Source organism: Lathyrus oleraceus, chromosome 7 (genome assembly GCF_024323335.1).
Source record: "Lathyrus oleraceus cultivar Zhongwan6 chromosome 7, CAAS_Psat_ZW6_1.0, whole genome shotgun sequence".
In the NCBI taxonomy this organism is placed as follows: Eukaryota; Viridiplantae; Streptophyta; class Magnoliopsida; order Fabales; family Fabaceae; genus Lathyrus; species Lathyrus oleraceus.
The window spans coordinates 255,422,616-255,440,052 of NC_066585.1; the positions used below are offsets into that span (position 1 = coordinate 255,422,616).

At 40.9% G+C, this 17,437-nt stretch overlaps 1 non-coding gene across 1 annotated transcript; it reads left to right on the forward strand.

Moving 5' to 3' along the window:
- Positions 1-15,805: 15,805 nt before the first annotated feature.
- LOC127109517 (small nucleolar RNA R71) lies at positions 15,806-15,912 on the forward strand. Its single transcript, XR_007796794.1, has one exon. It is a non-coding gene; the product is annotated as a small nucleolar RNA R71 (small nucleolar RNA).
- The last annotated feature ends 1,525 nt before the right edge of the window (positions 15,913-17,437 follow it).

The following is a 17,437-nucleotide window of genomic DNA, read 5'->3' on the forward strand; positions in this document are numbered from 1 at the left end:
TCGAAATTGGCTGACCTTTGATCAGGTCTCAAAGGTGCCAAAGTCCTCAACTGTACCAGCCCCATATCCTTCAACTTCTTCAATAGGCAAGAGTATGTCACAGGCGGCCTGTCAAAATGTCGATCATTCATCCTCCCCCTGACTTGATATCCAACCCTCTGAGGCCTCTGCTGGAATGGCTGACGCTGCTGTTGCGGTTGCTGCTGTTGTTCTGCAGGCTGATTGTCAGCAGGAATAGTTACCGCAGCGGTGTGCTGGAAGTAACAATCCCTACTGGGTCCTCTTCGAGCGCAGATCGCACTGGTATCACCCTCATTTTTACGCTGACCGTTCCCGAAGGGCTTCTTCGATCCTGATGACGAAGCATTGCCACCCTGGATTTTCCCGAGCTTCAGCCAGCTCTCAATTCTCTCCCCAGCCACCACAATGTCGGCAAAATTTGTGACGGGATAACCCACCATCCTTTCAGCAAAAACCCCCTGCAGGGTACCCATGAAGAGATCAGACATCTCTCTGTCCACCAGTGGAGGTTGAACTCTGGCAGCCAACTCCCTCCACCTCTGAGCGTATTCTTTAAACCCCTCGTTATTCTTCTGAGACATACCCTGCAGCTGGGTACGACTCGGAGCCATATCAGCGTTGAACTGATACTGTTTAAAGAAGGCATCGCCAAGATCTTGCCAGCTCTTGATATCAGAAGATTTCAGCTTGGTATATGTCATACGGTGAACTGGACTTTTTGTGTTTTTTATCGCAATGTCGCGGTTAGCAAGAGTCGCCACCGACTTTTCTTTTATCCAATAAGGAAAGGTGGAAAAGACAGGAAAGACCTTAATTTAGATTTTGGGTTCGGGAGGTACATTATACAAAGGGAAGGTGTTAGCACCCTTTGTATCCATGGTTATCCATGGGCTCTTAATTGCTCGATCACTTATATTATTTTTGTCTAAAAAAGTGTTTGTGAATTGTTTGGAAAATTGTTTTGAAAAGAGAATTTAACTTTGTAATGATTCTTGTATGAATGTATACAAAGTGGTTATCCCGTTTTAGTTTTGAAAATTGTTTAGAAAAATATAACTCGGTAATGATTCTAGTATGAATGTATACCAAGTGGTGATTTTCTAAAGGCATTTTGAAAGGTGTGAGGTGCAAAAAAAATGTTTTAAGTTGTGAGCCAGCAATTAAGAGTTATACCGACCCAAGGTCTTTACGGGCATTTCCTATCCTTATGAGGGTAAAACTGTCCTTATTATTGAGAAATAAGTAGTTTTATCCTTTGGATGTAAAAGGGTCATCGTAGGGTCATCGATTGGTCATTGAAGGCAACAGTTATGAGGATACCTTAGCATTCGAAGGGACTATCATCATTTAACCGTAGGCAACATCGGAGGGTCATCGAGGGACAAAGTTGTATATTCGAAGGCAACATCCGAGGGACTATAATTTATTTTATGATGATTTAACCGAAGGGTCTTTGCTAAGGGTATCCCCACGTTCGCGGGACATGACCGTAATATCGTAATCGTAAGGCAACAAAGAGAGGTCCAAGATCACTTATTCAAAGGCAAAGTTTTACAATTAATTATATAATTAGGATGAAACTCCACATTAAAATTATTAAAAATAATATATTAAAAAATTAATACATTAGAAATTAATACATTAAAAAATTAATTTAGGGTGAAACTCCACAAGGGTATCCCACAAATAAAGTGGAATACCTAGCCAATAACCTTTTCCTGGGATATGTGAACCTTTACGAAACTCAAAAAAAAGAAACATGTCAGAACACCAAATCAGGGTGCAATCGAAGATTACACCGGAGAAATATCACAACAATAAATAGGATAGGATAAATAATGCATGGCTATGATAAAAACATAAAAAAAACAGACTAGAAGAATCAGGTACTGTCTCGTTCGCCTCTGCCTCGCCTAGCGAAGGCCACGGGTTTTGAATTTGAAAACAGCCCCATGTTAGGAACTTTGAATTTTATGGCATTTTATCACAGGAATAACATGGTCAAACATTCAGGGTATTCAGGCATATTTAAATTCCCATACGAAAGCAAATTATATATCAACATTTAATCATGATGCATTATATATGTAGATATGGCCAATTGAAAGTATAAACAATAGAGATACGCAAATCTGTTTGCCAATTCAAGGTTGAAGGGATTGACCACTTGTAGTATCGGAATAAGTTAGGTAGCGGGAATTGGACGGCGATGGCTTCGGTGCAGATGGGCTGCCTTCAGGGTTTCTTTACTCTGAATTCCCCGGGTAGGCAGGGTTCCTATGCCAAAGTTTCTATCCGTCCTTCTCTGTTCTCTCTTTCTTTTTCCTCAAGGTTTTGTTCCAAGGAAACCTCAGAGTATTTTGCTTCTCTTCCTTCTTTCTCCAGTAAATCTCCCAGTGTAACTCCCCTACTGAAACTTCAGTATTTATAGACTAATTTCGTGGGTAATGGGCTTGAAATGAGGGAGACCCAAGTCCAAAATAATTTGTTATATTTTATTTATATATTTATTTTAATTATTTAATTAATTAATTAATTAATTAATTATTTAATTAATTAATTAATTAATTAATTAATTAATAAAAAAAAATTTCTTTTTTTTTTTCGTTTTTTTTTTTTTTTTTTTTTTTTTTTTTTTTTTTTTTTTTTTTTTAGGAAAAATGATGGGTAATTTTTGGGGTATGACAGTATACCATTCCAAGGATCCTCCAGACAGGCTGTCTTGGAAGAAGTACATCCAAAGCTTTTGATCTGTTGTGTATGTAGAGATCTTGCGAACGAATGCTTGAAGGTGAGTCTCTGGGCAGGAACTCCCATTATATTTATCAAATGCGGGCGCTTTGAACTTCTGTGGGATCACAACCCCCTCGACTAGCCCCATATTTGACATGTTGACAACCCCAGGAGTGGCATAGCCTTCAAGAGCTCTGATCTTTTCTGCCAGCAATTGAATCTCTTTATTCTGTGGCGGAGCACTGTACTGACCGAACGGTTCATTGTGCATCGAGAACTGATCAGCCTCCCTGTCTTCCTCTCTGTCATCATCAACCCCGAAGAAAGGCGGGAATAAACTATCTTTCAAGTTATGCCCCAGACCGGGCCCACCACCAGTAGCAGCACCAAATCCACCAGCATTGTTGTTCACCATACCCACAGTTTCTCTTTTTCCACCGTCTCTGGATCCCAGCCCCTGGTTGGAGACACCATCCAGGTTAACAGCACTATTAGCAGCTGAAGCCCGCTCGAGCTTCTCGACCTTATCAGCTAGAGCCTTCTGACCAACCGCAAAGCCTTGCATGATGTTGATCAGCTCGCTCATCTTGTCTTTCAGCTCTAGGATATCTGCGTTCGGGAGATCCATTAGCCTGGGAGTATTGCGCCTGGTGAAGTATCTGTGAGGACGGGTCGAGTGCAAAGGTACAACTCTACGAGCACGAGCAATGGTTCCTGAAACAGGCAAGCACGTTAGAATCCGACACCTGCAAAACAGCAAACAGGTTAATATGCATGAATGCAACGTCTGTCCATATGAGGAACATTCCGCCCTTTGATTCCGGTTTCATCGAGACAGATAATATTTTGACTATAACATTCTGACATCCGAATGTCTCTCAACCAGATTCTCAATCCATAATACTCCCCATATGGCTAGACGTAGGTTTGATGCAGATGAATGCAAAGTGGGAATGATGTATGAATGCAATGCACTGTGCCATCCTCCAAGTCATCTGATCGTCTGTTGCATCGAAGCCCGGTCTCTGAACCGATCACAACCATCTGAAGGAACATGTATCCATAAATCCGACTCAAGGGTTCCGAAATAAACGGAACTGACAGATACATCATCATCATCATCACCAAACAATCTCTGAGCAGATACCCTGAAAACCTCTGAATCGGCCCAGGGAATCCTGAAATAAACGGATCCCCACTGATAAATAACTCGGACAGCACTCCGGCGTCTCGGCAATAAACGACCATAAATCCGACTTATAAATAGGACTCTGATCCACGGAACAAAAAAGTCACCATCATCTGAACATGCATCTGTAAGAATCACCCTCCCCTCACAGGTAAATTCTAATCAGGTCACCCTAAGGCGGATAATAGTCTCGACAATCGGGCGGAGATACTCAATGGGTTTGCCTGTTCGGGTGTGCCATTGTAGCTCCCTTAAGATCGTCTAAACCAAAGATCCGGGAAATGATCGGTCACCAGAGTCAACAACTCAAATGAAGTAACTCAACCAAAGTGGGGTACCCCACAGAGGAAAGCACTATCAGATGAACCTCGTCCGACTTGTGGCATGTCACGTTGCAACAATATGCTGATTTAGCAAATGAGGAACGTGAGACCACACTAATCCTAGGTGTATACTCGGGCCTGGGTTTTAGCCCCACTCAGAACACCCACCCCAAACAGAGGAACCACCTGCACAGAGGACGGCAACATGATAGAATGATGCATGCAAATATTTATGCAAATATATGTGCTGTTAGAATAATAAATGCAATAAATAAAGCAACACAAGCAACCTAAACTATCCTAGAACGCTAGGAAGAACTCGCTTAGGGAAGATGGACCAGCACAGGTCAACATCTCAAGTATCCCCAGCAGAGTCGCCAATTGTCGCATCCGCGAAAAACAACCGGCGGGCTAAAACAAAAACACAAACAGAGCCGCCACTGCGCGTTATTTATCCCAAAATAGGGAAAGGAAACGCTCAGAGAAACCTGGAAAAAGCATGGTCTCGCGACCAAAGAGAAAGGGTAAGGGAGTCGGTTACGCAAGGGGAAGGTATTAGCACCCCTCACGTCCGTCGTACTTGATGCGTGTTTTTCGCAAGTGTACGAATCACGTCAAAGTAATATAAAAGATTATCGAATCCACAGAGACCAAGTGTCAATCTATCAAACCTGTTGTTATGGTGTGTATCTAAGGCAACTATTTTTAAGGGTTTTAATAAGGGTGCAATGGTAAATAAAATTATAATTTTAAATAATAAATAAAGACAGGCTCGAATGTAATTCACGCAATCAATGATAATCCAGTACTTGTTAGTGGAACTACTTATGGGCAATGTTTTCTCCTTTGAAAAGAACTAATTTAACAGGAACTGTCGCTTTCGCGTATTCAGAACCGAGTTGTACTCTCTAATCAACCCCTCCTATTGTCACGGATAAAAAGGTGCGTACTGCGTTAGAGTAGTAAACCTATTTTTAAGAAATATAGTATCTTAACTAAGTTGAAAAGTATTTTAACCTGGACTTCTTAGCAAAAAGAGGTTCTTACGAACCAGAGTTTAAACTTCCTAACGCGTCCGAAAATCGTTTTAAAATCTCTTTTCTTTTTAATCTAAAATCTCCTAATAAACTAGACAAAGCGCTTTTGGCTGTTTTTGAAATAGTTAAAAACAATTACTTGAATTGAAAGATAAAATAGCCCTTAGGTGTTTCCACGAACAATTATACTGATTACTGGTTTAATTACGATCCTTACATTCTAACCTTTATAGAATTAGTTAGACATGATAAAGTAAATATTCTTTTTATAGTTTTTCATAAAAGTAATTTAAAGCGAGTGCGGATAATAAACAAAGTAAAGTGCGAGTGCAGGAAATAAACAACATAAATGTGCGAGTGCAGGAAATAAACAACGTAAATGTGCGAGTGCAGGAAATAAACAACGTAAATGTGCGAGTGCAGGAAATAAACAACGTAAATGTGCGAGTGCAGGAAATAAATAAAAGTAAAATACGAACTTGAATTAAAATGGCGGCAGGATTAACTTCCTCCAGAGTGCTCCAAAAACTCGAACCACAGACAGATTACAGACTCGATCACTCGATTGCAGAGGCACCCCGATGTGGAATGGCAACTGCTTTATAACTGATATATGCCTAGAGAATTCTAATTCTGGATGAAGAAAAACGAAAATCTAAGGTCCTATTTATAGTAAAAACTGAAAGCATGAAATGACAGGGACGCCCCTCCACTAAAAAGTGGAGGTTACTGATTTTGGCCTTGTGGCGCCCGCCACAGGCCTATGGCGCCCGCCATGGTCCCTACAGGGGATGATGGAGTGGGGATCGTGGGTCTTGACGGTTGAGGAGTGGTCTTGAGACGTGGCCACGTCATGGCTAACCCCATGGCGCCCGCCACGGTGGGTGCCGTAAGTGCAAAACGCTGAATTTCTAGGTTTTCGCCCGTTTTCACTCCTTTTTCGCTCCTTTTCCCGATTCAAGCTCCGATTATTATAAAAACCTGAAAACATAAGAAAACAAAGAAATAACAAAGCAAAACAACAATAAAAGCTAAGAATGCATGCGAAATCGGAGTCAGAAATACGGTGAATTTTAGTGTGATCAAATTCTCCCACACTTAAACCTTTGCTTGTCCTCAAGCAAACATTAAAGCTTAAGAAAATATGGTGTCAACACTTGTCTTTGGGCTAAAGGGATTCTAAGTTCAAGTCAGGATGCAGTGACAGATACTAACTAAGTGAACCAAGGGTACCATAGTAACACAAACACAAACTTCAATCCTATATTAACCACTCCATATCATCCCACAATACCTAGGCCTATCTTCTCATCTTTTTGTGTCCTTTTCATTCAGGCGCAATCACATTAAGCCCGTTATCTGTACATGCTTCATAGTAGAGTGACCGGTTAGTGATTCTGATCCATAACATAAGGTTTCTGGCACATAAGCATGTGTAAACCTGTTTTATTTCGCCTAAATGTAGCTGCGGGGGATCGGATCGTAATCCGCCCTACCAAGTTCAGTGCCAGATACCTCTGAACCAACTAACAATAGGTGACTTGCAAATTTATTTTTTTTTTTCTTTTTTTTCGGTTTAAATGACTTTGTGAGGGTCACCTATACCAGAGTTTGCCTTTTTTTTTTTTTTTTTTTTTTTTTTTTTTTTTTTTTTTTTTTTAGTATTAGCACTGGATCATTCACTTATGTTCATCGGCCCCCTACGTAGAGCATGCTTAAGCCGGAGCTGACTGCTAAGATAAACTACTTAGGACAATTTTTAAAATGATAGTAAAGGCCAAGATGGTGGGGTTTAGGAGTGATTCCTATATTCAAGAGGTCTATGGTGCTAAAATGGTTCTGATGTTTCAAAAAGTTGACCTAGGTCACTACATCCTAATCTAAACCTGTCCCAAAGCCCAAAAAACATGTGAAACAACATCATTTTCTTTTTTTTTAAAAATTTTCTGGTAAGGCTAAGGAAATGGGAAAAAATGAAGCTGAACTAAAAAGACACTATACTGGTGACTCGTCAGAATCATGCATTATCTAAGAAAATTAAATTACTGAAAGGAAATAATTAACTAAAAAGGGAAATGACAGAAAGCAATAAAATCCCCTCCCACACTTAGATCGAACATTGTCCCCAATGTTTCGAAATAAGATAAGGGGGGTAACCTGAAAAAGACTACTGAGGAGGGGCACTGGTGCCTTCGCCGTCCTGATGTGATGGTCTGGAACGACGGGATCTACTACGATGCTGGTCCCTCCGGTCGAGTCGTGCTGATAAAGCAGCCTGAGCACTCCGAACCTCTCGAAGGTTACCTAAGATGGAACCCTGAGTGGCCTCGACAAGCTGGTAGTGTTGGCTGTTGAACTCTCTCTGACGGTTCTGCTCTAATGAGATATCGTTCAAGGTACGGCAAACGTTGCTATAGGCACGATCCGAAACCAATCGCGATTGTTGCATGAAGCTCATATTGTCCGTCAGCTGCTGTGAAATAGTAGAGAGAAGGCCATCACGCCTTTCTTCTCTAGCTGTCATATCACGCCACATCTCCTCGGTGACATGGAATCCAGGAGCAGTACCTGCAACAGGGTTAGAGGAAGATGGTGCGGTGTGTGACTGTGAAGGACGATGGGGGGACATGTGAGGGATGGGAGACTGCTCTCTCCGATCATACTCATCATCAGTGTCATGTGCCTCCCCATCGGGAATATTAGGAGGAAGTGGACCCAAAACACGTGGAGCATTAAGATCATAGGTCCAGTTCCTTTCATCACGTACATCAGTACGTCTACTGCATGGTAAAGCAACAGATGGGATAGCTACCCCATGAACCATCAACTCATAACCACCTTCTCTCCTTGCTCGGCACAATTTCATGTCTTTCAGAAATTTTAAATTAATTGTGCGAGGAGGTAGTGGTTCAAGTGTAGCTATCTCATCGTTCAGGCCAAGAGCCCGAGCAATATACGTAACAAGCCCTCCAAAAACAATCGGTCCTGTTTTGTTAGTAAATAAAGTCATATGAGCAAGCATAAACGGGACCGGATTGATGTGGGTTCTAGTGAGGCATCCTTGCAAAAATAGGAGTTCACGAGCATTTACCTTGTTTGGACTTTCCCGGCCAAAAATAGTACATGCCAAAAGAAGTCTAAAAACTCTTATGGCCGGGTTGTGAATGGTCGACGCAAGTATCCCTTCGAAAGAATTAATTGAAGAACTTGAAAGCCTTTGCCAGAAGGTAAATACCTCGGCCGACCACTCCGCATCCAAAGGTGCCTCACAAATTGCACCTTCCATATGAGGGATTCCTAACAAACCTGCTAGATTGTCGGTACTGAATTCATACTCAATTCCGAACAGTCTAAAAATAACAGTACCAACAGTGCTAGCAGTGTTAGGACTGACAGTGTATATTAAAGAACTCAAAAACTCGGTTGTCAGTCGCTCATAGGTAGGTTCCTGATTAATGAAAATATTATGCAAGCCTAGAAATTCTAATAAATTAAAAACACTATGATAAATACCCAAAGCATACAGACAGTTATTGTCGACGTACCTAGTCGAGAGAATTTCTCGACTTTGAAGCCTCTGAATAATTTTCCGTTGCCTTTCGCCCGGTCTTCCATCACGAAGAAGAAATCCGTTGAACTCCATTGTTGAATGCTCCTTAGGTAGTGAAAATGGTAGAAAAAGTGGTTTATGAGGGAATGATAAAGTTTTGATTTTTTTGGTTTTTTGATGGATGAAAATGGAAATGGATGTTGGATATGTTTTATGGATGGTGGGTATTTTGGAAATGAGGGAGCTTTAATGGGGTTCAAGGAGGATTTGGAAGGTTGGAAAAATGGGTTTTTGGTGAAGAAAGGGATGAAAATGGTGGAAATGGGGATTCAGCCCCGTACTTGTTGTTGGTACGGTGTGGCGCCCGCCACAGGGCCTATGGCGCCCGCCACAAGGCCAATTCCTGGGCCTTGTGGTTTTGGATCCTCCTTTTGGGCCTTCTTGCACCTTTGTCTTCCGGGGGGTCTGAATAGCGTTTTTCTTCTTCTTTTCAAGGCTTGAGGCTTGCATATTTTTTGTAAAGACAAAAATGAAAATATTTTTGTCTTATATTTTTTTTTTCTTTGCACGACAAAAAATAAAATAATTAAAGAAACAAAAGAAAAAGAAAAAGTTAACATTAGTGCATAATATGTATATATATAAGAAATTCAGAGTGCATGAAAATATAAAAGCTGCAGTAAAGTAAAATATGTCTGGAAATGCGATAAATAAAATACTAGGGTAATGCTGTCAGGGTAGAATGAGTCATGTGGTAGGCGTCTTTTCCTGGCTTGATCCACGAAACTCAGCTATCTCCCTCCGAAGCTCTTCAATCGCCTGATGTAGAGCATCGGTCTCTGAGGCATGAGTGAGATCAGAAACCTGCATCTGTAACTCTAAGTCTGCCACTTCCTGCTTGAGCAGGGCAGTCTCCTTACGGAGCTCATAAATCTGTGTTTGTAGGTCAGGTGGCTGCAGAGACAAATTGTTAGACATAACAGTGATCTGGGGAGTAAGAGGTGTAGGAGTGTACTCAGCGGCGGGAGGCGATTTCGGCTCTTCGACAGTCTCTCCATAACCCTCTAGAGCATAACTCCAATTTTCAGGATCATGGACACTGGTCATCAGCTGATCTGGTAATGTGAAATAGTGTATCGCTTCGCCGTCGATCAGCAGTCTAAACATGTTGGGCTCAAAAGAAGCCCTCCTCATCAGTCCTCTATCAAGACAAAAATCAATATCCAGGGTGGTGTAGAAGCAGAAGGTCCTGAGGTGCAATAACTTGCGAGACAGACCCAATGCAGTAGCAATCTGTGTAACAATCCCACCGACATGGAGGATGCCTACGGATGATCTGGCAACACTAGCCAAGCCCTTTAACAGAAAGTTGCCACAAGCAACAGGGCGAGACTGAGTCGCACAAAACAGTAGGAAAGTCTCCTCTTCACTTAGCAGTGTCTCTGTATCTGGAAAACCTAGGAAAGAATGTGCTAGAATCATCTGGAAGTACCTCAATGCAGGGTTGTGGATTACCTGAGAAAACTGGGTAGAAGGATCTTGGCTCCCTCCGCCGGATATTTTAGTCCAAAACTTTTCCACTTCTCTGCTCATAAAATACCCCATCGGTGTATCTGGAATAGCATCAGGAGTAGTCTGGAAACCTAGCAAATCACCAAACTCCTTGTGAGAGAATGAGTAGTCAATCCCGAACAACCTGAAAACAGCGAGTCCATCGGGTCCAGCCCAGGGGTCATAATGAAACGAGCTGAGGAACTCAAGAGTCAAGTTCCTATAAGTGTTGTTCCTGTAGTCAAACTGTTCCCACTGGAGTTGATGGCATAAAAATCTGACGCTTGGCTCTATCCCCAAGGCATCCATGCAGTCATGGTCAGGGTACCTGGTAGGAGCCATAGGGCGTCTCATGTGAACATAGTAACGCTCTCTCTGTGCATCATCTCTAAAGGCCACGTGCATGTCATCAGGGTTCTGCATTCTGTACAAGGTTAGCAAACAAGTCCTGAAAGCACATAAAACATTCAATCGTTAGTCCTGACATAATAATAATAATATAAACAAAATAAAGTAAAAGTAAAAAGTAAAAAGTACAAAAAATAAGAAAAACCATGGGTTGCCTCCCATGCAGCGCTTGTTTAACGTCATTAGCTCGACGACCGATATTTAAACATCATCGGAAGGATATGGTGGATCACTCAGAGTATGGCAGGTGTATGTTGTCGGGATGTCACCTCCTTCGTAGGGCTTCAACCTCTGTCCATTGACGATGAACGGTTTACATGTCTGGTTCTTGATTTCAATAGCACCGGATCTCAGGATCTTAGATACTTCGAAAGGGCCAGTCCATCTCGAACGGAGTTTACCTGGAAAAAGTCGTAACCTAGAATCGAACAGGAGAACAGGATCGCCTATTTTGAAGTCTCTTCTTATGATTCTTTTGTCATGCCAAGCTTTTGTTCTTTCTTTGTATATGATGGCATTTTCGTAGGCAGATTGTCTGAGCTCTTCTAATTTGTGGATGTCAAGGATACGTTTCTCACCAGCTGTCAAGTAATCCAAATTCAAAGTTTTGATGGCCCAATAGGCCTTATGTTCCAATTCAAAAGGTAAGTGACATGATTTTCCATAGACCAGTTGATAAGGGGTTGTTCCTATAGGAGTTTTGAAAGCGGTTCTATAGGCCCATAATGCTTCTTGAAGTTTCTGTGACCAATCCTTTCTAGATATAGAGACAGTCTTCTCGAGGATTTGTTTTATCTCCCTATTAGATACTTCCACTTGTCCATTGGTCTGTGGGTGGTATGGTGTTGCTACTCTATGCTTAACTCCATACTTGCTTAAAAGTTTATCAAATATTCTCGATATGAAGTGCGATCCTCCATCGCTTATGACTAAACGGGGTGTTCCAAACCTGGGAAATATATAATTTTTGAATAATTTGATGACTACTCTGGTGTCGTTTGTGGGTGCGGCGATAGCTTCAATCCATTTAGACACGTAGTCAACAGCTACTAAGATGTACTGATTTCCAAAAGATGGTGGGAACGGTCCCATAAAGTCTATACCCCATACGTCGAAGAGTTCTACTTCTTGGATATTTCTTAACGGCATTTCATTACGTCTTGAAATATTTCCTGTGCGTTGGCATCTATCACACTTGACAATGAAAGCATGGACATCACGCCACATAGTAGGCCAGAATAGGCCAGCTTGAAGAATCTTGGCGTAGGTCTTAGATGTGCTTGCATGTCCACCATAGGGTGCAGAGTGACAATGCTCAATTATATTATTTACCTCTTCTTCTGGAACACAACGGCGGAAAATGCCATCTTTACCTCTCTTGAAAAGAAATGGTTCGTCCCAATAGAAGTTTCTCACATCACTATAGAACTTCTTCTTCCGGTGGTAGTTTAGATCAGGGGGTATGATGTCAGCGGCTAGATAATTAACAAAGTCTGCATACCAAGGTACATCACTTATGGCTAAGGATTTTTGAAAATACTCATGAGGGTCTGGGTTATCTTCTTCAATGGTTTCTAGTTGGGCTATCAGTCTATCATAGGCAAAATCGTCATTTATGGGAACTGGATCAGGTTTCAGGTATTCTAGCCTAGATAGGTGATCAGCTACCACATTATCAGTGCCTTTCTTATCACGGATATCCAAATCAAACTCTTGCAGTAATAGAATCCATCGAAGTAACCTAGGCTTGGCATCCTTTTTGCTTAGTAAGTAACGAATGGCAGCATGGTCGGTATAAACTATAATCTTGGCTCCTACTAGATAAGATCTAAATTTGTCTATTGCAAAAACTACAGCTAGGAGCTCTTTTTCGGTTGTTGCGTAATTGAGCTGTGCAGCGTCTAGGGTTCTACTGGCATAATAAATCACATGTAACTTCTTATCTTTTCTCTGACCTAGAACGGCTCCAACAGCGTAATCACTGGCGTCACACATTATCTCAAACGGTTCTGACCAATCAGGGGGTTTCATTATAGGTGCTGAAGTCAGAGCTTCCTTCAGAAGATTAAATGCTTCAGTACATTTTTCATCGAAGATAAATTCAGCATCTTTCATTAAAAGACCAGTTAAGGGCTTTGTTATTTTGGAGAAATCTTTGATGAAACGTCGGTAAAATCCGGCATGTCCAAGAAAACTTCTTATCTCCCTGATAGTCTTCGGCGGTTTTAGATTCTCTATGACTTCTATTTTTGCTTTATCTACCTCTATACCTTTTTCGGAAACTATATGTCCTAAAACAATCCCTTCGGTGACCATGAAATGACATTTTTCCCAATTTAGCACAAGGTTTACCTCCACACATCTCTCCAGGATTTTCTCAAGGTTGACAAGACAATTTTTGAAATCTGATCCACAAACTGAGAAATCGTCCATAAATACTTCCATAATTCCATCTAAATAATCAGCAAAGATAGACATCATGCAGCGTTGGAAAGTTGCAGGAGCATTACAAAGTCCAAAAGGCATTCTTCTATAGGCAAAAGTTCCAACTGGGCATGTAAAGGTAGTTTTTTCTTGATCTTCGGGGTGAATAGGTATTTGGAAGAATCCTGAATATCCATCTAAATAACAAAAGTAAGAGTGTCTGGCTAGGCGCTCCAACATTTGATCTATGAATGGTAATGGGAAATGGTCCTTCCTAGTTGCTTTATTTAATTTTCTATAATCTATGCACATACGCCAACCTCCATCGGTTCTTTTTGCTACAGGTTCGCCCTTCTCGTTTTGCACGACTGTGATGCCTCCCTTTTTGGGTACTACATGCACGGGACTCACCCATTTACTGTCCGAGATCTGATATATTATACCTGCCTCTAGTAACTTAAGAACTTCAGTCTTAACTACCGCACTCATTATAGGATTTATTCTACGTTGGTGTTCTCTGGAAGGTTTTGAATCTTCTTCAAGCAAAATCCGATGCATGCATACGGATGGGCTTATTCCTTTTAGATCAGAGATCTTATATCCTAAGGCTGAGGGGTACCTACGTAAAACTTCTAATAATTGATCGGTTTCTTTTTGGTTTAAGGTAGCACTGACTATAACTGGACGATTCATATCTTCATCCAGAAATTCATATCTCAGGTTTTTAGGCAGTTCCTTAAGTTTTACGGTCGGTTTCATAGGGCAAGGCATAGGATCTGGGGTAAGAGATAAACATTCGTGAAGGTTATCATCAATGTAGGGTGTTTTATAATTGTCATCTTCCAAAATAAGGGTTGATGGCAATTTTATAGATTTATTTTCTTCTTCTTGTTCTAATTCCCTAATGCATTCTTCGATGATATCTAAGGCATAACAAGAATCTCCTATCACAGGTGCCATAAGAAATTTTGACAATATAAATTCTATCTTCTCTTCACCTACCTCAAAAGTTAGTTTTCCTTTTTTAACATCTATTACGGCTCCAGCAGTCGATAAGAACGGTCTACCTAGGAGGATTGGTATGTCGTCATCTTCTTTAATGTCCATGACAACAAAATCAGTAGGTATAAACAACTGACCCACCCTAACAGGGACGTCTTCAAGTATGCCTATAGGGTATTTAACGGATCTATCGGCTAATTGAAGCGACATCTTAGTAGGTTGTAATTCTCCTAAGTTTAATCTCTCACAAACTGCTAAAGGCATTAAGCTCACACTAGCTCCTAAGTCTAGAAAAGCTTTTTCGATGACATGATTCCCTAAAATACAAGGAATGGAAAAATTTCCGGGATCTTTATCTTTCTTTGCTAACCTATCTTCGGAAATAGAATTACATTCCACGGGTTTCGGATCTTCAAGTCTACGTTTATTCGTAAGTATGTCTTTGAGAAACTTAGCATAAGAAGGTATTTGGGTGATGGCTTCTGTAAAGGGGATTTCTACGTGAAGTTTTTCTATAACCTTAACGAATTTTTGATATTGATTATCGATTTGGGTTTTCTTTAATCTTTGAGGGTATGGTATTGGTGGTTTGTATGGCGGTGGTGGTACATAGGTTTTATTTTTAGGTTCTTCTCCTTTTTCTTGACTTTCCGGGGTTTCAGGCTTCTCTGGTTCCTTTTCCTCACTCCTCTTAGAAGTTTCAGGCTCACTTAATCTAGGGTTTAAAGGCTCCTTATAAGCGGTTCCACTTCGTAGAGTAATGGCATTAGCTTGCCCTTTCGGGTTTTGTTGAGGTTGTCCAGGGAACTGTCCTCCAGGGGTAGTCTGTGGGGCTTGGTTTAACGCTACCTGAGAGATCTGGGTTTCAAGCATCTTATTATGAGTAATGATTTGATCAACCTTGGTTCCTAACTGGGTAATTAGTTCGTTAACATGGACGCTTTGGTTCATGAACTCTTTGTTTTTCTGTTTTTGAGCAACGATGAAATCTTTTACAATTTCTTCAAAGCTCGGGTTTGGCGGTACAGGTTGCATAGGTTGATTTGTTCTAGGGGCTTGGTAACCTTGTTGTCTCGGAGGTGCGGTATTTTGAATAGGGTTATTATTTTTGTAGGAGAAGTTTGGGTGATTCCTCCATCCAGGGTTATATGTGTTAGAAAATGGGTTCCCTTGGGTATAGTTCACTTGCTCAGTGTTGGTTTCATTTAACAGATTGCATTCGGCGGATTGGTGTCCTTGCGTTCCACATATCTCACAATTCGGCGAAACTGCGGCTACAGTATTCGGAGTTGTACACATATGTTCGACTCTAAGGGCCAACGCGTCCATTTTAGCCTGCATCATGTCTATAGAGCTTAGCTCATGTATTCCTCCTTGGGCTTCCTTCTTTTCCACTGTCGCTCGTTCTACTCCCCATGATTGATGGTTTTGGGCCATATCCTCGATAAGGGCACTAGCTTCAGGGTAAGGTTTATTCATCAGTGCGCCACCAGCGGCAGCGTCGATGGTCATCTTAGTGTTATAATGAAGTCCATTATAGAAGGTTTGGATGATTAGCCAATTCTCTAAGCCATGGTGTGGGCATGCTCTTAATAGTTCTTTATATCTCTCCCAGGCTTCGAACAACGACTCTCCTTGGAGTTGGGTAAATCTAGTTATAAGGTTTCGAAGAAGAGCGGTCTTACTTGGGGGAAAATATCTAGCAAGAAAAACTTTCCTAAGGTCATCCCAAGTTGTTATTGAATTGGGTGGAAGGGAATCTAACCATGATAGAGCTTTATCTCTGAGGGAAAAGGGAAATAATCTTAAGCGTATCGCCTCAGGAGAAGCTCCATTGGTTTTAAAGGTGTCTGCTAACTGAAGAAAGTTTTTTAAATGTTGGTTTGGGTTATCAGTAGCGAGACCTGAGAATTGTCTCTGTTGCACTAATTGCAGCAGGGATGGTTTAAGTTCAAAATTATTGGCTGGGATAACGGGGTTTACTATACTGGAACTAGGTTCCTCGTTTGATGGTTGGGCGAAGTCCTTAAGAGGTCTTCGGTTTTGTTCTTCGGCCATAGCTATCCTATTCCTATGGAAAAATAAACGTGCGCGAGCGTAACGTTCAGGTTCAGCTAGAGGGTCTACTAAACTTCCGGCACTGCGAGTCTTTCGCATTGACCGGTGGGTAACAACCTTAGTCTAAACGGTATAACTACAGGGTAATGAAATTTGACGAAATAAATCCCCGGCAACGGCGCCAAAAACTTGATGCGTGTTTTTCGCAAGTGTACGAATCACGTCAAAGTAATATAAAAGATTATCGAATCCACAGAGACCAAGTGTCAATCTATCAAACCTGTTGTTATGGTGTGTATCTAAGGCAACTATTTTTAAGGGTTTTAATAAGGGTGCAATGGTAAATAAAATTATAATTTTAAATAATAAATAAAGACAGGCTCGAATGTAATTCACGCAATCAATGATAATCCAGTACTTGTTAGTGGAACTACTTATGGGCAATGTTTTCTCCTTTGAAAAGAACTAATTTAACAGGAACTGTCGCTTTCGCGTATTCAGAACCGAGTTGTACTCTCTAATCAACCCCTCCTATTGTCACGGATAAAAAGGTGCGTACTGCGTTAGAGTAGTAAACCTATTTTTAAGAAATATAGTATCTTAACTAAGTTGAAAAGTATTTTAACCTGGACTTCTTAGCAAAAAGAGGTTCTTACGAACCAGAGTTTAAACTTCCTAACGCGTCCGAAAATCGTTTTAAAATCTCTTCTCTTTTTAATCTAAAATCTCCTAATAAACTAGACAAAGCGCTTTTGGCTGTTTTTGAAATAGTTAAAAACAATTACTTGAATTGAAAGATAAAATAGCCCTTAGGTGTTTCCACGAACAATTATACTGATTACTGGTTTAATTACGATCCTTACATTCTAACCTTTATAGAATTAGTTAGACATGATAAAGTAAATATTCTTTTTATAGTTTTTCATAAAAGTAATTTAAAGCGAGTGCGGATAATAAACAAAGTAAAGTGCGAGTGCAGGAAATAAACAACGTAAATGTGCGAGTGCAGGAAATAAACAACGTAAATGTGCGAGTGCAGGAAATAAACAACGTAAATGTGCGAGTGCAGGAAATAAATAAAAGTAAAATACGAACTTGAATTAAAATGGCGGCAGGATTAACTTCCTCCAGAGTGCTCCAA